This window comes from Petaurus breviceps, unplaced genomic scaffold, assembly GCF_028583685.1.
Source record: "Petaurus breviceps papuanus isolate PSGF00001 unplaced genomic scaffold, PetGlider_PUasm1.0 90977, whole genome shotgun sequence".
Lineage (NCBI taxonomy): Eukaryota > Metazoa > Chordata > Mammalia > Diprotodontia > Petauridae > Petaurus > Petaurus breviceps.
Window position 1 is genome coordinate 46203238 of NW_027187391.1, and position 22183 is coordinate 46225420.

Genomic DNA, 22183 nt, shown 5'->3' on the forward strand with positions numbered 1-22183 from the left:
GGGTTACACAAGTGTCTGAGGTTGGATTTGAACTCAGGTCTTCCTGACTCCAGGTTAAACACTGGTATAAAGAAATATTAAAAGACCCCCAGGAAGGTTTCAGCATATTGGTGTATCATCTCTGTAAGAGTAATGGAGAATGGGGCAGCTAGGTGGTGCAGTGAATAGAGAACCGACCCTGGAGTCAGGAGGACCTGAGTTCAAATCCAGCCTCAGATATTTGACACACTTACTAGCTGTGTGACCTTGGGCAAGTTACTTAACCCCAATTGCCTTGCCTCCCCCCCCCAAAAAAAAAGTAATGGAGAAATAGCAGTAAACACTGTAAATTTGAGAAAGGATTGATATCTAGGCTATGACCTGCGTGGGTCAGGGATAAGGAATGCAGCATGGCATCCTTATGCAAGCAACATCTCAGATCTATCCAAGTACTGATATATACATCTTTTCTTTTCTTTCTTTTTTTCTTTCTTTCTTTCTTTCTTTCTTTCTTTCTTTCTTTCTTTCTTTCTTTCTTTCTTTCTTTCTTTCTTTCTTTCTTTCTTTCTTTCTTTCTTTCTTTCTTTCTTTCTTTCTTTCTTCCTTCCTTTTTTTGGAGGGCAATTGGGGTTAAGTGACTTGCCCAAGGTCACATGGCTAGTAAGTGTGTCAAGTGTCTGAGGCCAGATTTGAACTCAGGTCCTCCTGACTCCAAGGCCAGTGCTCTATTCACTGCACCACCTAGCCACCCCGAATACTGAGATATTTTTAAGCATGAGTTTTATACATAGGTAACATTTTCTTGTTAATGTCACCTGGGCACTCCTCATTTCGCATTCCCCCCACCCACACCTGTCACAGTTAGACCAAAACTTTGGAAGATATTGGCACTGATATCTGTCAAGTGACTTTAAAAATTAATTTATGTATGTGAGTTTGTGCAGGTGTCTGGGTGGTATTGGTGGTGTTGGTTGCACTCCATTTTATTCTCTTCATTTTTAAATGATAGTTTGCAATGGAAAGATAGTTGGATTTGGACTCGGAGAAGTTGGGTTCAAATACTTACAACCTATGTGACCATGAGGACAATACTGAAATCTCTCTGGGGTACAATTCCTCATCTATGAAATGAGTGACTAGAGGGGCAGCTAGGTGGCACAGTGAATAGAGCACTGGCCCTGAAGTCAGGATGACCTGAGTTCAAATCCGGCCTCAGACACTTAACACTAGCCATGTGACCTTGGGCAAGTCACTTAACCCCAACTGCCCTGCCTTCCCCCCTCCAAAAGTAAAAAACAAAACAAAACAAATGAGTGAATAGAGCAGAGATTCTTAATCTTTTTTGAACCATTCAAGGTCTTGACCTTTCATGGACCACTTGGGCAATCTGATGAGGCTGATTGTCTCCACAGAATTGTGTTTTTAAGTGCATAAAATAAAATACATAGAAGTACAAAAGAAACCAATTCTGCAATACTGTTGACTGATCTTCAAACCAGCCCATGTTCTGAGACACTGGCTACCAGGCTATCTGGGAGGCAATGAATTTTTCAGCCATAACAACTCTTTATGCTGCATGTGGTTCTATGACATATTTCTCATCCAAAATTTAGATATGTGGTTTAGTAGTACATCACCTTTATACAGCATTTGGAAGTTTACAAAGTGTTTTTCTTATGACAACTTTATAATTCAACAAATACATTATTAAATTCCTCCTTTATGTAAAGTACTAGATTAGGTTAGGAATACAAAGGTCTTGCTCTCCCAAAACAGGAATTATTCCTTCCCCTCAATGAGTTTTCATTCTATTGGGGTGGGGTAGGATGATACAGAACAATACAATGTATAAACAGGCCTCTAAATACATAATATATATGTGTATGGATATTATATATATATATATGGAGAGAGGTGGGGGGGGGGAGAGAGAGAGAGAGAGAGAGATTTCTAGACTGAGTACTAACATCTGGAGGAGATCAGAAAAATGTAGGAGATGGCACCTGGGTGGTGCTTAGAAGGAAGTATGGAATTATATAGGGATTCTAAGAGGAAGGAAGGAAACATTTACTAAGTGCCTACTATGTACCAGATAGAAGCAGCTAGGTATTTCACCGGTTAGAGCACTGTGTCTGGGGTCAGGAAGACCTGAGTTTAAATCCAGCTTCAGTCACTCACTAGCTGTGTGACCTTGGGCAAGTCACTTAACCCTGTTTACCTCAGTTTCTTCATCCATAAAATGAGCTGTAGAAGGAAATAGTAAAGCACTCTAGTATCTTTGCCAAGAAAACCCCAAATGGGTTTACAAAGAGTCAGAGTGGCTAACTGACTGAAGAACAATAAATATACCAGATGCTTTATAAATATCTCATTTGAAACTCACAACCACCCTGGGAGATAAGGTCTATTACTTCCCCCATTTTAGGTCTTTTTTTTTTAAAGAGGGGGGAAGGCAGAGCAATTGGGGTTAAGTGACTTGCCCAAGGTCTCACAGCTAGTAAGTGTTAAGTGTCTGAGGCTGGATTTGAACTCAAGTCCTCCTGACTCCAGGGCCAGTGCTCTATTCACTGTACCATATAGCTGCCCCAACTTCCCCCATTTTACAGTTGAGGAAACTGAGGCAGAAAGACATTAAGCAACTTGCTGAGGGTCATACAATTGAAGTCAAATTTGAACTCAGGTCTTCCTTTCTTCAGGCCAACATTCCACTGCTCCACCAAGCTGCCAAGGGGAAAGGGGGGGTGAATTACAGTCATGGAGGTTAGATTATGCAAAGGAATGGAAATGGCATGAAGAATGTCCTATACAGATAGTAGACGAGTTCAAGCAGAACCAAGAGTTTGTGGAGGTAGGTAAGTACAAGTATTAGTTAATTCCATTCTGCAGGAGACTCAGAATTGTAAAGTGACTTCCTGGAAGCACATAGTGTCAGAGCTGTGATTCAGATTCAGGTGTCCCCTTATCTACAAGTCCTGCCTTCATCCCTCAGCTTTTGTAGTGTGACAATGGTCTTTTTGGTCATTATGGGGAAAATTTACAAACTGATATCCTGAAAATCTAGCTGGAGTAGCTGTGCTAAATCCAGCTCTAATGGTGGTTTGAGTGTTTGGGGACACAAAGAAGGGGTGATGTCCCACATTATAAGGCAGGGGGCATTTCTGCCTAGCAGAAGTTGGACTGGGGGCTTCTTTACACAATTTTGCCTGGGAAAGCCTAGAAAGTAAACTTAGGTGAGTGAGCCAGAGTTGTAGATGGAGTCCCTTTCTTTTTTATTCCATATCCCTTAAAACACACACACACACACACACACACACACACACACACACACACACACACATCCGTGTTGCAAAAAAGGGAAATTTGCATTTGGAGGATAATAGTTTTTCTGTCCTCATTCTTTCAGTTACACCAGTTTTCTTATTTGAAAGACAACAATAACCTAAGTGACTATGCAGTAAAGTTAAAAAATATGTCAAAGAACTATAAGATTCATTCATTCATTCATTCATCTATCTATCTATCTATCTATTAATTAATTTATTTATTAACTTGTTTGTTTGTTTGTTTTGCCTGTCACAAATCCCAGGATCCTCTTGTGGCTTCTACCAGTCAACAAAGAAGGTAGGTAGGTTTCATCCTTCACAGTCATAACTGAGCAGCTCAAACTGGCCACCAGATAGCAGCACCTCCTTACTGAGAAGGTGAGCAGAGGAAGGTGAAAAAGATGGAGGGGGAAAGGGGGAAAAGAAAGGGTTAGAAGGAAGGAGAAGAAAGAATGGGGGAGGGAAAGGGATAAGAAAAGAAGGAGAGAGGGAGACAGAGAGAGGAAGACAGAGACAGCCCCACACAGTCTCAGTCATAAATGGAAAATCAACTTTTAAAAATCATCTATGCCATTCAATCATTTGAGTAAGCTAGAGTTCTTAGGACATCAGTGGCTTTTGGTCAGAAGACCAACAGAAAGAAATTCATTTTTTCAATGCTAGCCAAGAACACTGAAGTGCATTAAAGAAAAAAATGTTTTGTTGACATAAATAAGAAAAGACCATATGGTAAAGGAAATGGTCTTTTAAATATCATGTTTTAGTTGGCAATGTAAACTGAGTTTTTGGTTATAATAATAGCTCCTATAATGTAGTACTTTACATTTTGCAAAGAAAACATTTTTTTTCAGAGCTACTTTGTAAGGTAAGTAGTGTATTATTATTTCTGTTTTGTAGATGACAAAACTGAGATGGGGAAATGTTGATAGAAATGACTAATGCCAACGATCCACAGAACTGGTAAATGAAACTTTTCTGGCTCCCAAATCCTGTGTTCTTAACACTACACACCCTGGTGTAGCCAATTGTTTGTGTTAACAATGTCTTATAATAACTGACATCTTTTTTAGTTTACAAACCGAGGAATTCCTTCCTAAAAGGCAGATGTGATGGGTACCTGATTTTAAAGATGAGGAAACTTAATCAATTTTCTGCTGTACAACATAGAGGGATTTATAGGCTCACTGACATAGAAGAGCCTTAATTTTTTCATATTTTTAATTTTATTTTAATTTATGGAATAAAACAAACATTTCCATAACATAGTATAATAATAAAAAAGATAATTGCACATGAAAATGAAAATCTATTATGTATAACTTGCTATTCCTTTTAAATATATAATAAAATTATCATGTAAATTTCTTTTTCTTTTTTAGAAGAGACTTTACAGACCATCTAGGTCTAGTTCAACCCTTTCATTTCATGCAAAAGTTAAGGCCCACAGTGACTTACATGAAACTAGTAAGGGGGAGAACTGGGATTTGAAGGAAAGTCTTCTGAATCAAATCCATTACTCTTGTTTTGAATTATTTTACTTAATGTACATGTTGTGAAAGATAAATATCCACTAAACAATTTACTTCCTCCTATCTTTCCCTTTGAAATGAGAACCATTATTTATTTCACTTTAATTTCCTTATTAATGGAGTGTCACCTTTGAACAATAAAGGCACCACTGATTTCCATTAAACAGTTTCACCTTTTTTTAGGCTGCATTTTCATAACTATATGTATATTCACAAGCAGAATAGGATAAAAGAGTCTTGTAAACTCTCCATACACATAGTCTGTGTATTCTTTTAAATTTGCTATCAGCACCAGTTTTATATGAATCATGTCAACTTTTGTGTCGTGAAGTTGACATGACATAGTTGACCATGTCAACTAAACATTTAAACAAATGTTTAAATATGCACAGTGAAGCAGAAAAAACCTGGGGCTGCTGGACAGGACACTTGCATTCTATTTAGCTCCAGCTCTGAACAGCCTGGCTGTGGAAACTGAGTCCAGTTACCTTTGGCCCTAAATTTCTTTACCTATAAAAGGAGGATTGTTGTGAGAATCAAGTGTGGTGCTACTAGCTATGCGACATATCTTTGAGGAAAGTGATGATGTTAAGCAATTATATGTTTTTTTTAATCCAAGTTTTAATGGGTTTTGACTGTTTTATAGGTATTGCTTATATATATGTATATCCATATATCAACATTACAATAATTGTATTTAGTTTTTGTTAAATTATAACCTTATCAAGCTGGTTTATGTTGGTTGCTTCCTCAGTTTTACTAGTGAGGAAATGGGCACGAGGAAGTTAAGTAACTTGTGCGAGGTTAATAAGAGAAGTTAAAATCTCTAGCTATATATGCAAAGTCACACTGCATATACAAGCCAGTCAGGACAAGTTAATTTAATAAAATGATTTTAAATTACTCTTTATAAGAATGAAAACTATCAATTTATCCTAAGAGGCTACAGGAGAATGGGGAAGAAACTTGAGAATTCTTGGATTTCTGCAATGGAATGTTACTGGTCTAAGGGAGAAAAACAAACAACTCCCTTCTACCCTCAAGCACCAGAGGAGAGAAAAGTGGGTGGTAAGTGAGAAGAGGATAGGCTGGGACAAGAAACATCTGAGAAGAAAATGAGGCATGCTTATTGGACACCTGCCACATCCAGAGACAACAGGAAAACGTTCTTTTCAAAATGTTTTTTTGTGGTCCGTCCGCCCTTCCTTCCTTCCTTCCTTCCTTCCTTCCTTCCTTCCTTCCTTCCTTCCTTCCTTCCTTCCTTCCTTCCTTCCTTCCTTCCTTCCTTCCTTCCTTCCTTCCTTCCTTCTTTCCTTTTCTCCTAAATGTTAGTAAAAATCCAAACCGTAAACTAAGCTGGCCACTGAAGAGGGAACCTAACAATCACTGTAAAAGCAGCAGGGCCTTCTACCTTTGGAGTTGACTAAATTTAAACTAAGCTGGAGATAAGGAGATTCCTAAAGTTCTCCATTATGGTTCTCTGGGGCTTCAGCACCTTTTCTACAGCTTGGGAATGTTGTTTTTCTGGATGACAAAGGAACATTTTTCAACCTCTTCCCTGTAGTTTGTATGAGGGAACTGTATTGATGGTCTCCTGACACAAACTGTGACCTTTATTATAGTATATTCAGATGATGGGTTTGTTAATTAAGAAATTTGACTTACAAACAGCAGAAACTTATGTCTTTAAAGCACATTATAACTGACAGAAAGTTATTGAGCTACTAAAAATTGCTCCAACTCCTCTCACCATCAAATAAATGTAAAACTATGAAATCATTTTAGCTCTTATAAAAACAGCATTGTTGCTAGAAAATAAGATGTGGCTGAAAAAAAATTTAGATGTTCAGATATGATGTTGAGAACTTTCTATGGTTGTCATTTTAAAAAATATACCGTGTGGACATAATGCTGGATTTGAAGTCAGAACCCACATTTGAATCCTGGTCTTTCTACTTTGTTAAATGTATGACCTTGAGTTACTTTCTTCAGTTACCTGTCCCTCAAGTTCCACATTTGCAAAATGGGATGTGGGAATGGGGCTGGAACTATTTAACCTCCAAAATTCTAAGTCTATAATCTGTATGATTTCCTTATTAAGCGGCAGAAATTCTCAACCTGTACATCTGTGGTCCAGAAAATGTTTAATTTTTGTATCTCTTAGATTTAGATTAGACTATTAGATTTAGAGCTGAAGGAATTTAAGAAGTTATCTAGTTGAGGCTTCCCCTCTCCCTACCCCACCCTCAGCCCCGAATTTGCAGGTTCATTTCATTCAAAGATGAAATGACTTGTCCAAAGTCACACAGCTATATAGTATGTGGCAGAGACAGGATTTTAACTCATTTTCTGCATCCTTTCTAAGAATCACGATGCTGTCTACTATATTTTGGCAGATGTTACTAAGAGGCGTACAATTCCTGAATATAAAGTTAACTTAGGAAGACTTAGCAGCATGATTATTCTTGACCAATTCTGATCAAATTAAAAAAATCCTAATGCTGTATGTGGACTTTTTGGGGGGAAGAAAATTACATTTTGAAAGCATTTTCAAGTTTAATTGCACTACTGCACTCACAAATATTCTTTATGCGGCTCTATGTTGGAAGAAGGGACTTTAAAATATCTTCTTTCAAACTCCAATTATTTAGTGCTAGCAGCCGCCAGTGGTTGAGGTAGAGAGGCGGAAACCCATCTTTTTCCAGCATATGTCGCTGCATTCACACTGAATCCAGCCTGCTACAGTCTAGGTTTCTGAAAGCTGGAATTGCAGACCCCTTGGTATGCCTGAATGAAAGCAAAACAATGGAAAGGGGAAAGGGGAGAAATAGAGAAGAAAAGGCTGGGGAGCCAGTAGGTGGGGATAGGGTAAGGCCAAGGAAAAAAGAAATTAAATTTGATCAGAACCACGCCTCCATCGGAACACTAGAGCGTGTTCACTAGCAGCCACGTTAGGAAGATTGTAAGGAATTCTGTTCCAAATGTCGCTGAGCTTTTAACTGGAAAGAAAACACTTTAAGCATTTCTTTCACTTGGGAGTCCGGTTCTTCGCCCCTCCCCCTCCCTGTCCCAGTCCAGCCCAAACGTTCTGAAAGCCAGAAATGGAAACTGAGGCGTTAGTTCTCACCCAGTGTTTAGAATAGCAGGAAAGGGTCAGTAATTCATGGATAAATGATGAGAACTTTGTGTGTGTGTGGGGGGGGGGGGGGATAGGGAGAGGAAACGACAGATTCGGGGAACAAAGAAAAGTTGGTCCAAACGCTACAGCTGCGTGTGTGGTTTCTGTATTTTCTCCCCTCGGGTGGATATGTGGAAGTCTCGTTGGAGCTTGTGGGAGCCTGTCCCAAACCTGCTCGCTTCTACACAAACATCTGTGAAATGCTCTGGCTGTAAGGCGAGGGCCGCGGGCTGGAGGGCAGGTAGGGAGGGCATGGAGAGTCTAGATGCCAGGCGACACGCAGCCCACTACTAACGGTGAGGCAGCTTCGGCCCGGAGACTGGGGAAAAGGGAAGAGGGGGGAGGAGGTGGGAACCCTGAGACCAAGAGCTGAGGAGTGTGGCTCAGGGGCTAGCCAGGCTTCTAGACCGCCCGAGGGAAAAGAAAAAAGGGGAGGGGGTGGGGAGAAGAGGCGGGACGTAGGAGAGGAAAAAGGGAGCAAGCGAGAGGGAGGGGAGGGGAAAAGGGAGGGGAAGGAATAAGCGGGAGAGGCCACGTCACGGCTATTGTGTCTTTCCCCCCCTCGCATATAAAGCCCGATGCGCTAGGTTCACCAGCGCGCCTGGGTCTGGATTCAGACATCGCTTTAGTACTTAGAGCGCGCTCGAGGAGCTGTTCGTATAGTATTGCATCGAACTGAGAGGGCCCAGACCGACAGACAGAGCGGCCATGCGGACAGCAATAGCGGCAAAACTATGTCTGGGGCTCCTGCTCCTGGCACTCCTGTTACCCGCGCAGGTGAGCACCGAATTGTAGGCACAGCGCAGTAGAGGGACCTCCGGCGATGCGCGGGGCGGGAGGAGCAGGGTGGGGCCTCTGGACCTGGCGATTGACTCTCCCTTTAGCTTTTCATCCTCCTTCCCCCCCCCACCCCCACCCCGTAATCTGGGCTGAAGCAGAATCTACACTCAGAGAGGGCTTATTCTGTTGTCCAGACTCCCGCCAGCTGGAGCGAGGTTCGTCCCGTCTTTTCTAGACAATGCCCTGCACAACCGACGAGAAGCCTACTCTTTCCTTCCTATTACTCCGTCGCTCTCACCGTAACAATGCCCTTCCTTTCTCTGTTGGCTGAACTGTACCTTGCCTGGCTTCAGATTCAAGACCTCTCCCCACACACAGACACGGAGACCCTGCTCCTCCCTCCCCGCCCAACCCTCCCCATTCCATTCCGCTCTGGGCCGCTGCACTCTGGCTCTGCGCGCTACCATATGGAGAGAGCTCTGCCCCTCGGAATGAGCCCTCTCCTAAAGAAAGAAGCCTCACCCGCCTGCCATTAAGGAGAAGCCAGACCTCCCAAAGACCCCTCCCCACCATCCTGAGCCTGCCCCCTTCTGTTCCCAAGGAAAGATCCTCTTCCTCTTGCACAGAGGAATCCCCATTCTTTCCACCCCAGCCAGTCCTCACACAAAGACCCGGTCCTCGTTGCCCCTGCCCCCGCGCGCTAAGGCGCGCGCCCACGCACAAACCTGGGCAGAGAAAGCTTACCTCCACACGGTCTTCGGTAAAACCTTAACCGTGGACTCCCGGGACCCTCATCCTCCCATCAAAGCAGTCCTTAGGACCGAGGACCCTCAGAAATTTTGCAACCCCCTTTTCCCCCCGCCCGCCCGCCCCGAGGCAGCTGAGGGGATGAATGAAGGCTGTTCTAGTCCTGGCTCCTTCCCTGACCTGCTACCTAGAAAAACAACATTGAACCTTGCTTGGCCCGATCCATGAGAAGGGAGTGGAATGGGTGGGCATTTTCGTGACTCAGTCCCCGCCTGCCCCATCTCCCAATTCCCCTCACCCTTAGCCTTGAACTGCATTTAACCAGAACCTTCCTGCTCCTTCAGTCCACAGTGCCCTTCTCCTGCCCTTCTTCCGCTTTCCACCCTCATGCAGTCTTAACCCTAGACTGTTTTTGAGCCTTTTAAAAACTGACTTCCCACCCTCCGGCCCAACGGGACCTAACTACCCTTTTCTCTGCCGGTCCTCTTAACCAAAGCTTGGAAGCTGCAGGTGAATCGCTCGAGCACGAAAGGTGTTTTATCAAACGCTTATTCCATGGCCAGCACTTGTAGAGAGAGATATAAACCAAGTCGAGCTGGGTGGGGATAGGGAGCAAGCTCTCTTTTCTGTCCTCGAGCAGTTATGGTTTAGGGAGAAGCCCTAAACGGAGAAACCATTGGAAAGAGATGAAATGTAAATTACAAGGTATTGTCTGCTGTGTCGGCTGCTTCGGGGTGCGGTGGAAAAATCTGAAGGTGCTCCCCCCCCCCAAAAGATGTAATAGGGATAAGAAAAGAAGGGTGGGCCTTTAGTTGGGGCAGTATCGAGTACTAGAGTTATCGCCTTAGACACTATCTAATCTTAGTCCCTCAATTCACAGCCCAGAAATGTGAAGTGATGGCTAGTAAAATAGCGCATCTGGGATTGAAATCCAAGTCCTCTGAATCCAAGATCTGCGATTCTTTAAACGTTACACCAGAAGTCCACTAAAGACCATGTAACGGACAATGAAGTGGATGGTCCTGGAAGAGTTTGTACTGGGTACCACCAGGTGCTCTGAAGGGACAGTATATCCGCTGTCTCTCTTACTTAACCCTGTTTTTTTCCCTAGGAGGGCTTCCCAGGAATCAAGTCCCACCCCTTGAGAAGGATGCCAACAGCCCTTGTTGTGTTTGGGCTAACCCCTTCCTTGCCCACTACCTTCTTTATAGAGTTACGTCTGGGAGCCGTGATTTAGGAGGGCATAGGGTGAGATGGCTGGAGAATGGTATACTACTGGGAGTCCCAGATTGAAGAGAAAGGGAGAGCAGAGAGTTGGAGTGTGCTGGGGCGTGGTAGCTAAGTCTACGCTGAATTCTGGGGTCAACCTAAGTTTTTCTAAAATGGGGAAGTAGGTTTATAGTTTCTTGCCTTTTATAGGACACCTGCTTGTGTCCACCCCTGGGACAACATTCGTTGAAAGCCTGTTTGTGTGAAGCCTTTTGAGCTCCCCCTTCTGAGGACCTGGGTAACTGTAACCTATTGTTATTTCTCCTGGCCTCTGGATTCTCTTGGCTGCTGTTTCTGCCCTGGGAGCATTAGAATTTTACTGTGGGGGAGGGGAAAAGGTTTCCAGAAATGTTCCGGTCTGCCCCTCCCCCCCTTTTAAACAAAAGATTTTAGTAAACTGGGAGATATTAATTTTTAGCCTCAAGGGTGAAATAGTAGTGCTTTGTACTAACATTAACATCACTACCCCAAGCTACGTGGGTGGAGAGAGAATGTAGGGTATTGTAGGTGACTCTTCATTGTGCTGTAAACTCATCTCTAAAAAGAATTCTTACACATTAAAGATATGAATGATATTATAAATAGTTGCTTAGATGAATCATAGTAATAACATATTGGTATAGGGCACTGAGGTTTATAAATGGGATGAATTACCTGCTAAAGTAAAAAGACTTATGGTATTAGCATTAGTAACTCAAACTATATTCACTTTAAAGGTTCCTAACTTGAGAATAATGCCTTTTAACACTACTCCCAAAACTCAAGTTTCAGGGAAAAGACTTCTTACCTATCTGTGATATTTACCATGGTATGAAACATTGCACAAAGGATCCATCAAGGGTTATCAACCAGGGTGATAGATTTGAAATCTTTTTGATCAAGATAATTATTTTTTGTTGGGACTTGTATGCTTATTTAGTCAATGTTTATTTAATGAGCTAATCTGCCTTATAACTAAATAAACATGTTTCTGATGTGTGTGTAATGGAAAGCACCTGGGTCCTCTTCCTAGCTCTCAAGTATATAGCTATGGACTTGGGCAAGTCATTTTTGCTCTGGGCCTTTCCTTTGGTGTAAAGTGAGGATTGAACATTTAAGGTCCTCTAAGAAACCTACATTTTTCTTCTTAGATTAATAAATAACCAAAGTGTACCTATAGCTTCTCTGTTGACTCTAGGAACTTGAGAACATTGTTCTCTTCCTCCTGTAATTGGAAGCCTTGAGTGGCAGAGTACTGAAAATTTCTATACTATCTCAGAAATGATCAAGGATCTGGCATTGTTCCCTGACAATGGAAAGATTATCACAAACCTCAACGGACTTCATTTAGTGATGTTAAAAAGGAGGCCAGTGACATGCTATGACAATACAATCTTAGGTCTATGTTTCATTGGTTCATGCCTGGGAAATAATTATCTTTCTAGAACTTACCAAACTTGGGTATTTGTACCTCAATCATTTTGAATCTAGAAAAGTGTTCAAATCAGGTGGAACTCTAGATACTGGTTTTGGCTATTTTAAATGGAGTTTGCAATTTCATGATTTCAGGTGGGCATGCTTTGGCACCTTTTAAGATAAAATCCTTGTCATTTGTTCACAGTGAAAGGCAGATGAGCAATGGATATGATCAGGCTTGTAACCTGGGCTTCCCTTCATACTTATATTTGCCTTTCACTCTGAGTGTATGTGTGTGTATGTGTGTGTGTGTGTGTGTGCGCGTGCGCGTGCGCGCGCGCGTGTGTGTGTGTGTGTGCACTATTGCAACATTTGACTTGTGAGGTACTACCTTCCCTTTACTTTGCTGAGAGAAGCGAAAGAGAATCTAAGAAAAAACATTCAGTGAAGATATATATTGCCAAATGAGTTGATCACTACACTGAGAATTAGACAATAATTAATTCATTATTTGCTTTTTTGCCTTTTTTGTTATGCTATTCTAGGGTAATTTTTAAAAATATCATATCATGAGTAATAACTCACATTTACATATTGATACATTGTGTATAAGACACTGTTTGTATACAACCCAGTGAGGTAGGCAAGACAGACAGACATAATTTACATTTCAGAGATGGGGAAACTGAAATTAAGTGATTGCCTCACAATGAGTAAATGAAAGAGGAAAAAATTAAACTAAGGGGTTTAGTAATCCTTAGGATGTCTTCATTCTATACTATATTTATATGGACAGCATTGAAGGGGGTGATTAGAAAACCTTCATGTCCTCAATTCTAACTTCAGGGTGGCTTTGCCTCTTAAATCTTTGTGGCACGGGTAACTGAAAGCTAAAATGAATGAAGATGTAATTGGGTAATTCTGTTGTTAAAAGGTTTATTAAGTAACTTCCTCATATGTATACATACTTTGCCTGTTATGATTGAATTTTTTTTATTGAATCTTTTATTTACTCATGTTCTTTTCCCCCTCCCCAAACACATTTCAGATTTATTCTCAAAATGTAACCACCGCACCAAGTACAAACAACACTTCAGTGAGCACTACCATTCTGCCAACAACTAAACAGTCACAAAACAAGACTACTGCTACTACAGGAAGTGGAAATTCCCTGCAGTCAACTGCCAGCCTCTTCATCTTCTCACTCTCCCTTCTACATCTCTACTGTTAAGAGACTCAGTCAAGCCAACAGCAATGCTTCCCTAACCCATCTTCCTGAACCATCTGAGATGGCTACATCTACTAGTCAGTGTGGCACAGAAGGAAACAAAACCAACAGTCACTGTCTTGACCCCACCTACTCTACTTCCACACCTTTAAATTTGTTGACACATTGGTTCCAGAGAAGGTCCCAGGCTAATTTCCCACATGTTGAATAAATAATTTGAGAAGGATCTGTATGATTTCATGGGACTGAATGATGTTGGACTTTTTAGTTCAGTGTTTTAAACCAGTTGGAACTTCTAAGAACAAGACTGAAGAGAGATGGCACCCACTTAATTCAAGATAAAAAATTCACGAAATGTCAACAACCAGAACTCTACTTTGGGAATAAAAGGGTAGATTTTTTTCTTGATCCAGAAAAGGGAAAAAGGTGTGGAAAGAGACTTGGTTTTCACTTTGGTTCGTTAGCCATAAAATGATTAGATGGTATAAACAGCTTCCATGTTTCTATTTATATGGATGGTGGAAGAAGCATCATCAAGCTTTGGTAGTAAATCCTCCATGTGTTTCAGCAGTGCTAATTTAACGCCTATATACTCTAGATAAGTTTTAAAACATTAAGGTATCACTATTCTCATAAGAAATAAATTATTTACTCTGGGGCTTTGGATTTGACATAGCATTTAAATTGCTATATCACAAATGACATGTGCCAGAGCAGTGATGGATTGGAACCTTCCCACAATGAAAACAAAATGAGTAAAATTGGTCTTCATAATATTCTGTAGAAAACTAGAGATCCCATTACTTCCTCATCTAACACAATGTTAGATTTCATTAGCTACCTTGCTTTCCTTAATTCCAAAGACTTTTGAAGTACACGACCTCTTGAATAACTTTCAAATGCTGTTTTATTTCTGCATATGTTAAAATAGCTAACATTTTTGAAGATGATCTGTTGTGAAGGTTGAGTATTTCAAAATCTCAAAATTAAGAGGCAAACGTGTAAAAGCCAAACAACAAGGTAAACTGAGTATTTGGAATGTAAGGACTGGGAGCTTAATTGCATCATTATAAGTTCACAAGATCTTTTATACTATTTCTGTAAATACTTTTTTTTAAAAAAGAAAATCTTTGTGAATCAGAGTAGCTTACAACTGAGACTTGTCATTCAATATTTTTAGATATAGAACCTGGTATTAAGCCTAAAGTTGGCCTCACTCAGGGAAGCAGATGTTTCTGCTTTCCTGCTTTAAAAAACAACAACGACAAAACTGCTGCAATGTTGAAATCTTCTAAAGAAATCCCTTTTTTTTTCTTTTTTGGTTCACATGGTCACACACTGTTGCTTAGATTTGAGATATCCAAGATGACTAGTATCCTAACTTCATAAAAAAGCAAAGAAAGTTTGCTGTCCTTAGTAGCCAACCCAGAAACCTAATTCAAGAAGTGTCCCAAGCTACTGTGTGTGTGAATGAACACTCCTTTACACTCTATTTTGTATGCTGTACTATGTTTGGGGTTCTTGTATATTGTGTTTGTGTCTTCATGCTTTGATTCATAGTAACTACTCTCATGTTATGGAATTGATTTGCATTGAACACAAACTGTAAATAAAAATAAATAAATCCAATGGAAAGTTAGTGTATTTTATTTGTACCTAGTGGTCCACTTTTATCTTTTCAATTGTTCAGGCATTTTTCAGTCATATCCATCTCCTTGTGACCCCATTTGGGGTTTTCTTGGCAAAGGTAGTGAAGTGGTTTGCCATTTCCTTCTCCAGTTCATTTTACAGATGAGAAAATTGAGGCCAGAGGGATTAAGTGACTTGCCCAGGGTCATACAGTACATGACTGAAGCCATTTGAACTCAGGAAGATGAATCTTCTTGACTTCAGGCCTCTACTCTGCCACCTAGCTTCCTCTCCATTTTATCTTGTCTAGGTCTTAAATTTCCCTAGTAATGTAGAAATAAAACACTTAATAAGGTTTTTTTTTCAATCAATTTTCTTCAATCTCTTCCTTAAATCTTTTACATTTCTTACTAAAGCTTAGGAATCTGATCAGTGTCTCCAAAGCCAGGATGTGAATTGGATTTTTGCTGGTAAGGTCAGGAGGGTCTGAATTGGATATTTCCCTTGTAGTCTGTAAGAGAAAGTGTCTCAAGTCAAATGTTTACAGGAAATAATTGTATTGGATGGAAACCTTTGAGGTCCCCTCAGTTTCCCTTACTTTGAAAGTTTTCCCTTCACTTATTTTATTGTTATGGGCACCTTTGAGTGTGTTTCAATTAATTTGCAGGCCATTGTTTTCAGTTTTGCATGAATGGCAAAGGGAAAAAAAGATCTAAGATTTCTGCAGTTTCTCTGACAATTCTTTTCTTCATCTATCCAGAACCATTAGAGAAGGGAAAAAGAAAAAATGAGATCTGAACTCTTGAGAATCAGTCTCTGACTTAAGACACCTCAGGCTATTAGTCCATCACATACCTCAAAAAGAAGGCTTATTTGCAATGTCTACAAACATCTTCTAGAAGACTCCAGTGATGGAGAGCACCCTACTGAGAGAGTCCATTTTGCTTTGAAATAGCTCTAGTTAGGAAATTTTTTCCTCACGTGGAGCTGAAATATTTTTTGTTGTTGAGTTGTTTCATTTGTGTCTGACACTTTGTGACCCCATTTGGGGTTTTCTTGACAGAGATAGTGGAGAGGTTTCCCATTTCCTTCTCCAGCTGATTTTGCTGATGAGGAAACTGAGGCAGAGGGGTAAGTGACTTGCCCAGGGTCATACAGCTAGGTTCTGAGGCCACATTGAAACTCAGAGTCTTCCTGACTTCAGGCCCAGCCTTCTGTCCACTGCACCACCTTTCTGAAATTTTTGCTCTGTTTAAACCTATTGTTTCAACCCAGACCACTGGGCCTAAGAGCAATATAATCACTTTCACATGACTGTCTTTCAAATACTTGAAGACTCATATGGTAACCTTCCCTATATTCTTTTTCTGTGCTATATACCCCCATGTCCTTCAGCGAGTGCCTGGATAACTAGCTTTCTATCTGCCTATCTTGGTCACAGTCTTTGGGTTTACTCCATCAATATCCTTCCTAAAATTAAGAAGCTTTCAGTCTTGGATATAAAGGCCTTGGTCCAAACTCTACAAATATAACTTCAAACAAAACAATATGAATCTTTTTAAAAAGTATGAAAAATAAAAGCTTTTGAAGGGAAATATAATTAATTTTGAAAGCTTGACTTTAAAAAAATTGTTATTAATTAAGCTAATGCTTAGGGTATAATGAAAAATATGAAGCTTGGGAAGAGACTGCCTGGGTTCTGTCTCTGTCTTTGCTCCCTAACTTACAATGTAACCTAGGATGAATTGTTTCCCTTTCATTGGCTTCCATTACCTTGTCAATCAATGAACAAACATTAAGTGTCTTCCCTGTGCCAAGTACTGGGCTGGAAAGGGGAATACAAATGCAAAAGGTAGACAGTAAGTTTACATTCTACTAGGGTGTAGGGGCCATCAGCCAGTGGATGTAATGGCAATATTGAGTAAGAGATAGAAAGCAGGAGAATTAGGTGGTTTTGATGTATGGTTGCAGAAGGGGACCAAGATGCCTTCACTGATTGGGGTCTTGTTTGTGGCTGGAGAGGATGAAGCATAATCTGCGGCTTGCTAGATAGGGGGAACTGAGGTAAAGATATCAATTTACCCTTTAATCCAGGGCAACATCAGAAAAAATGAATAAACACCCCCCCCCCAAGTTAGGAGTATGTGTATACTGTAAACTAGGGGGTGGGGCTAGGTGATCCCCTTTCCAGCTTGAATAGTCTGTGATGACACAATGAAAATTAGAGAGACCTTGGCATTAGAAGACCCAAGTTTTGAGTCTGGTTTACCTTTTCTAAGTATGGACTTTGTACAATTCACTTAAAAAAAACCCTCTCCCCAGCCTTCATTTTTATAGAAATGTCAGTTTTTGCTTTAAAGAAAAAAAAAAGAGGCCCATGAATCATTCTGACTAGCTTAATTCTAATGTTTCTATTACATATTAAGACTTTGATTATTTTACTTTCAAAAATCTCAAAATGTAGAGGTTTTTAAAAACAGTTTTTTGGACTGCTGACATTTAAAGTTCCAACACGTACACAGTTATCTAAACCTAGAAGCTTGCGAATTGCTCTAATCAAAAACAAAATACAAAGAAAAATTGTGAGTGTTATCCTGGTGATGTCAGGAGAAATGGAGGAAAGCTGTGAGCACATTTGGGTAGACCCCCTGTGGTGAAGTTTTGGGAAGACTTTGAGGGGCTTAGCATAGGATGGGCAGGCAAAGATGAGCTGTGTTCTTTATTACTGGAGGGTATTCCCAGATCAATGAGATCACAGATCCCTTTGAGTATTTTGACTGTCCATAAAAAGTGATAGAGTCTACAAAGATCACTCAGATGGCATTGAGATTGACTGAACTCTCAAAGATAACTAAAATGGCTAATTGTAGGAAGGGAAATAACAGTTTAGAGATAAACAGATTTTTGAAGCTCTCATCAAGCTAAGATGAGAAATAGCCACTTTAAAGAACATATTCTAAGCCTCCACACCCAAAGCCACTGCCGTCCTTTAAATAGATCCCCAGCATTTAGGTAGTGAAGAAGAATGTGTTTTTCACATTTCATACTCCTCATTCGGGGTTTCCTTGGTGATTTTTGGATGGCTTCATCAGTATAAAGATAACCTTTTTTGGGATCTTATTTAGGGTGGAGGGTACTTGAAACAAAAAAGGTAAAATCACATTTTTCTCCCCTTGGAAAGTGCTCTCCAGTTTTTTCAAAGGAATTCTAAAGTCCATATATTTCAGGAGCTTTTTAGTGGGAATCTTCCCAAGTCTTTCTACTAATGGATTTGTAGAGAAATCTCTGAATGATGGCCAGGATGGATATGAAGGGTGAATGAATATTGAAGTTGAAAAAAAATTCTGAAACTAGGATCACAGAATGGTAGGCTAGGAAGTTAGGTGGTAAAGTGGATAGTGCCAGGGCTGGAGTCAGGAAGACTCATCTTTCTGAGGTGAAGTCTGGCCTCAGACACTTAGTAGTTATATAACCCTGGACAAGTCATTTAACCCCTCAGTTCCTTATCTGTAAAATGGGCACACACTGGAGAAGGAAATAGTAAATCTTTGCCAAGAAAACCCAATGGACAAAGTCCATCAGGTCACAAAGAGTTGGACATGACTAAATGACTGAACAACAACAAACATTTATCAATTTGCTGTATAGAATTGCCTGGATTCCTGAGGAGTTAGGTATATGGTAAGTAACATAAATAACCCTGTTTGCCTCAACTTCCTAGTTTGTAAAATGAGCTGGAGAAGGAAAGGGCAAACCACTTCAATATCTTTGCAAAGAAAACCACAAATTGGGTCACAAAGAGTCAGACAGGACTGAAGCAAATGAACAAGGAAGGAAGGGATTCTGGAAGTCCTCCACTCTGTATTTTAACTGGAATCCCTTGAAGAGGCAGTTAGGTGGTAGTGGATTAGGTCTCTGGCCCTGGAGTTAGGAAGTACTGAATTCAAATCCAGCCTCTAACACTAATTGTGTGACCCTAGGCAAATTGCTTGACCTCTGTCTGCCTCAGTTTCCTCAACTGTAAATTAGTAGGCATATCAGTGCCCACCTTTTAGGGTTGTTGTGAGCTATTATTTGCATCCACCTGCCTTTATGAAACAATAGACAGCTTACACCATCTAGTTTCCCATGGATGATTTGCAGAAAAAACTATAAGATGGAGGGAAATATATATGGCAGCCCAAGATGAGTCAGCATTTATGAGATAGAATCTAATTGGTTCTTTTGATTCCCACACCAAACAAACTCCATTTTGTAACTGGCCTTCACTCTATCTCATCAGAATCAAATGAGACAATATTTTAAAGCACTTCAAACACTGGCATGTCATAAGCATTTAAATAAATGCTGCTGACTGATGCAACACTTTCTGTTGCCCACCCTTCTCCATGTCTAATTAGTTTCTAAGTCATTATTTTTTTGAAAATTGTTATATTTTACTTTTTTCAATTACATATAACATTTTTAAGCTTTTTTTAAAAATTGAGTTCCAAATTCTCCAAGTTTTGTTATTTCTACATCAAAATGTAGAGCTCTCACTGTTGTCCCCTTTCTTACACTAATACCACAACCATGCTGCCTCAAGCTCTCATCATCTATTTCCTGGACTTTGGTCTCCATGCCTCAGATCTCTGCCTTTTACAATCAGTCTACGGCCAAACTGATATTACTAAAGCACGGATGTGGTTATGTTAACTCCTCTTCTTGAGAAGCTGCATAGGCTTCCTATTTACAGTAGTGCAAAATGTAAAGTCTAATGTTTGACATTTAAAGCCTTGCATAATCTGGGTTGCCCCTCTCTAGATTGGTTACAAACCATTCCCCCTTCATGAACTCTATGTTTCAGCCAAAGTACATGATTCCTTCTTCTGCCTCCATGTCTTTTTATTTATTTATTTTTTTTTTATGGAGGGGGGAAGGCAGGGCAATTGGGCTTAAGTGGCTTGCCCAAGATCACACAGCTAATAAATGTCAAGTGTCTAAGGATGTATTTGAACTCAGTTCCTTCTGATGCCAGGGCTGTTGCTCTATTTACTGTGTTACCTAGCTGCCCCTTCCATGTCTTTTTATAGCCTGTCCCCTGTGTATGAAAATTAAGTCAATAAGCATTTAAGTGCTTATTACGTGCCACATGAAGAGGGAGACCTTCTCATCTCCACCTCTTAGAATTTTTAGTCTCTTAAAGGGGTCAACTCAAGGTCTACCTCCTCCTAGAGGCCTTGCCTGATTTCCCCTGCAGAATAACTTTGCATTTAATTTTTTTGGAGGGGGTAGGGCAGGGCAATTGGGATTAAGTGACTTGCCCAAGGTCAGACAGCTAGTAAGTATTAAATGTCTGAGGTCAGATTTGAATTCAGATTGTTTTGACTCCAGGGCCAGTGCTCTATTCACTTTGCCACCTAGCCACCCCCTGTATTTAATTTTATATATCTATATATTTATGTATGTATATATGTATGTATCTGTATATCTCTATATATACAGAGAGAGTTGTATTAGTTAAATGCCTGCATGTTGTATCTCTTTCAGCAGAATATTAGCTTTTACAAGGCCAATATGAGAATTTGCTTTGCTTGACTATGTGTATTTGTGACAATAATTTTGTATTTCTTCTTCCCTCCTCCTGAGGAAGGGGGCCAACAGGCGGAGAAGGGAGAATAAAAAATATATTCCTGATAATAAAAAAAATATTTTTGAATTCTGGTTCCTACAGCAGGGATTCTTAATCTGGTCCATGAACTCCTGGATTTCATGTTGCCTGTGAAGTTGGATGGAAAAAAATTACATCTTTATTTTCATTAATATTTAACTAAACTTTTTTTTTTTTTTTTAGCATTTCCTTATTTATCATTGTAGACAACAAATAATCTTCTGAGAAGGGTCCATAGTCTTTGTCAGACTTCTAAAGAGGTTCATGGCACAAAAAGGGTTAAGAATCCCTGGCCTAAAGGGAAGAAAGGAGCTGCTTCATATGTGTCTTTGTAGCCCCACATCCTACCACAGTGTTTGACAAATAGGGGGTGCTTAATAAATCCTTCTTAAATTAAATTGACTCTCTACCAAGGATCATGTGCAAAGGGGACTTGGTTGAGTTTCAATCAAGAGAATCCTACAGAGTGTGTTTAAGCATAATGGATGTTCCCAGGTTTGAATGATACAGCAAGTCCAAGGAAAGTTGATGTAATGGTTTCCAGCCTGGATCACTTCCATAACATCCCCAAATTGATCACTGTGCCCTGAGTGCCTGTCACAATGCTGAGAACATAGTGTGGCTCCATAAATAGAGATCAAATTGAATTGGCACACACTAGTTGATTGGATTTGAACAAAGATGGTTGGCAGTTATATATTGCAACATCTCTCTCCCTCATTTAGGGAAGCCTTCATGGATAAGGAAAGAACTAAGATCTAAAAGCTAAGTGCTAAAACCTGGGCTTATAAAGAAAAGCAAAAACACAGTCCCTGCCAACAAGGATCTCACATCCTAATGGGAAATGCATGTAAATATATTTGCTAGGTACATATACAAGATAAACACATAGTAAATGGATGGTAATCTGATAGGGAGAAGCACTGGCAGCTGGGAGGTTGGGGAAGGGAGGAATCAGGAAAATCCTACTACAGAGAGTGAAGCTTGAGCTGAATTCTGGAAGAGCAGGGAAGAACATTTCTGGCATGGGGACAGGCAGTAAAAAGGATGGAAACAGAAGATGGGAGTGTTCAAATCCCAGGAACTGAAATTGGTTAATGTCAGTAGTTTGTAGAGAGCATGGTAGGTAGTAAAGTATGAGAAGATTGGAAAGGTAGGAAGGAGACAGGTTATGAAGAGCTTTAAATGACAAATAGGACTTTATATTTAATCCTGGGTTAATAGAGAGTCACTGGAGTTTATTGAGGTCAGACTTATATACTTTGGAAAAAATATCTTCACAATGAGTGGTGGATGACTTGGAGTAGGGAGAAACTTAAGGCAGGGAGGGAGACCAGTTAGAAAGTTATTTTGTTGAAGTATAGGCTGGAGGTGCTGGGGGTCTAAATTAGAGATGTGATTCTGTGAGTGGAGAGAAGGGCATGTATACCAGAGATGTTAGAAAGGACAAGATCTGGCAACGCATTCCAGAAGTGA

General features: G+C 40.3%; 1 long non-coding RNA gene across 3 annotated transcripts; it reads left to right on the forward strand.

The window, feature by feature from the left end:
• The first annotated feature begins 8182 nt into the window (after positions 1 to 8182).
• Positions 8183 to 15063, forward strand: LOC138152991 (uncharacterized). Of its 3 annotated transcripts, none has more exons than XR_011166262.1 (3): positions 8183 to 8305; positions 8584 to 8786; positions 13249 to 15063. It is a non-coding gene; the product is annotated as an uncharacterized lncRNA (long non-coding RNA). The 3 variants fall into 3 exon arrangements; XR_011166264.1 differs by having other exon boundaries at positions 8206 to 8220; XR_011166263.1 differs by having other exon boundaries at positions 8236 to 8250.
• The last annotated feature ends 7120 nt before the right edge of the window (positions 15064 to 22183 follow it).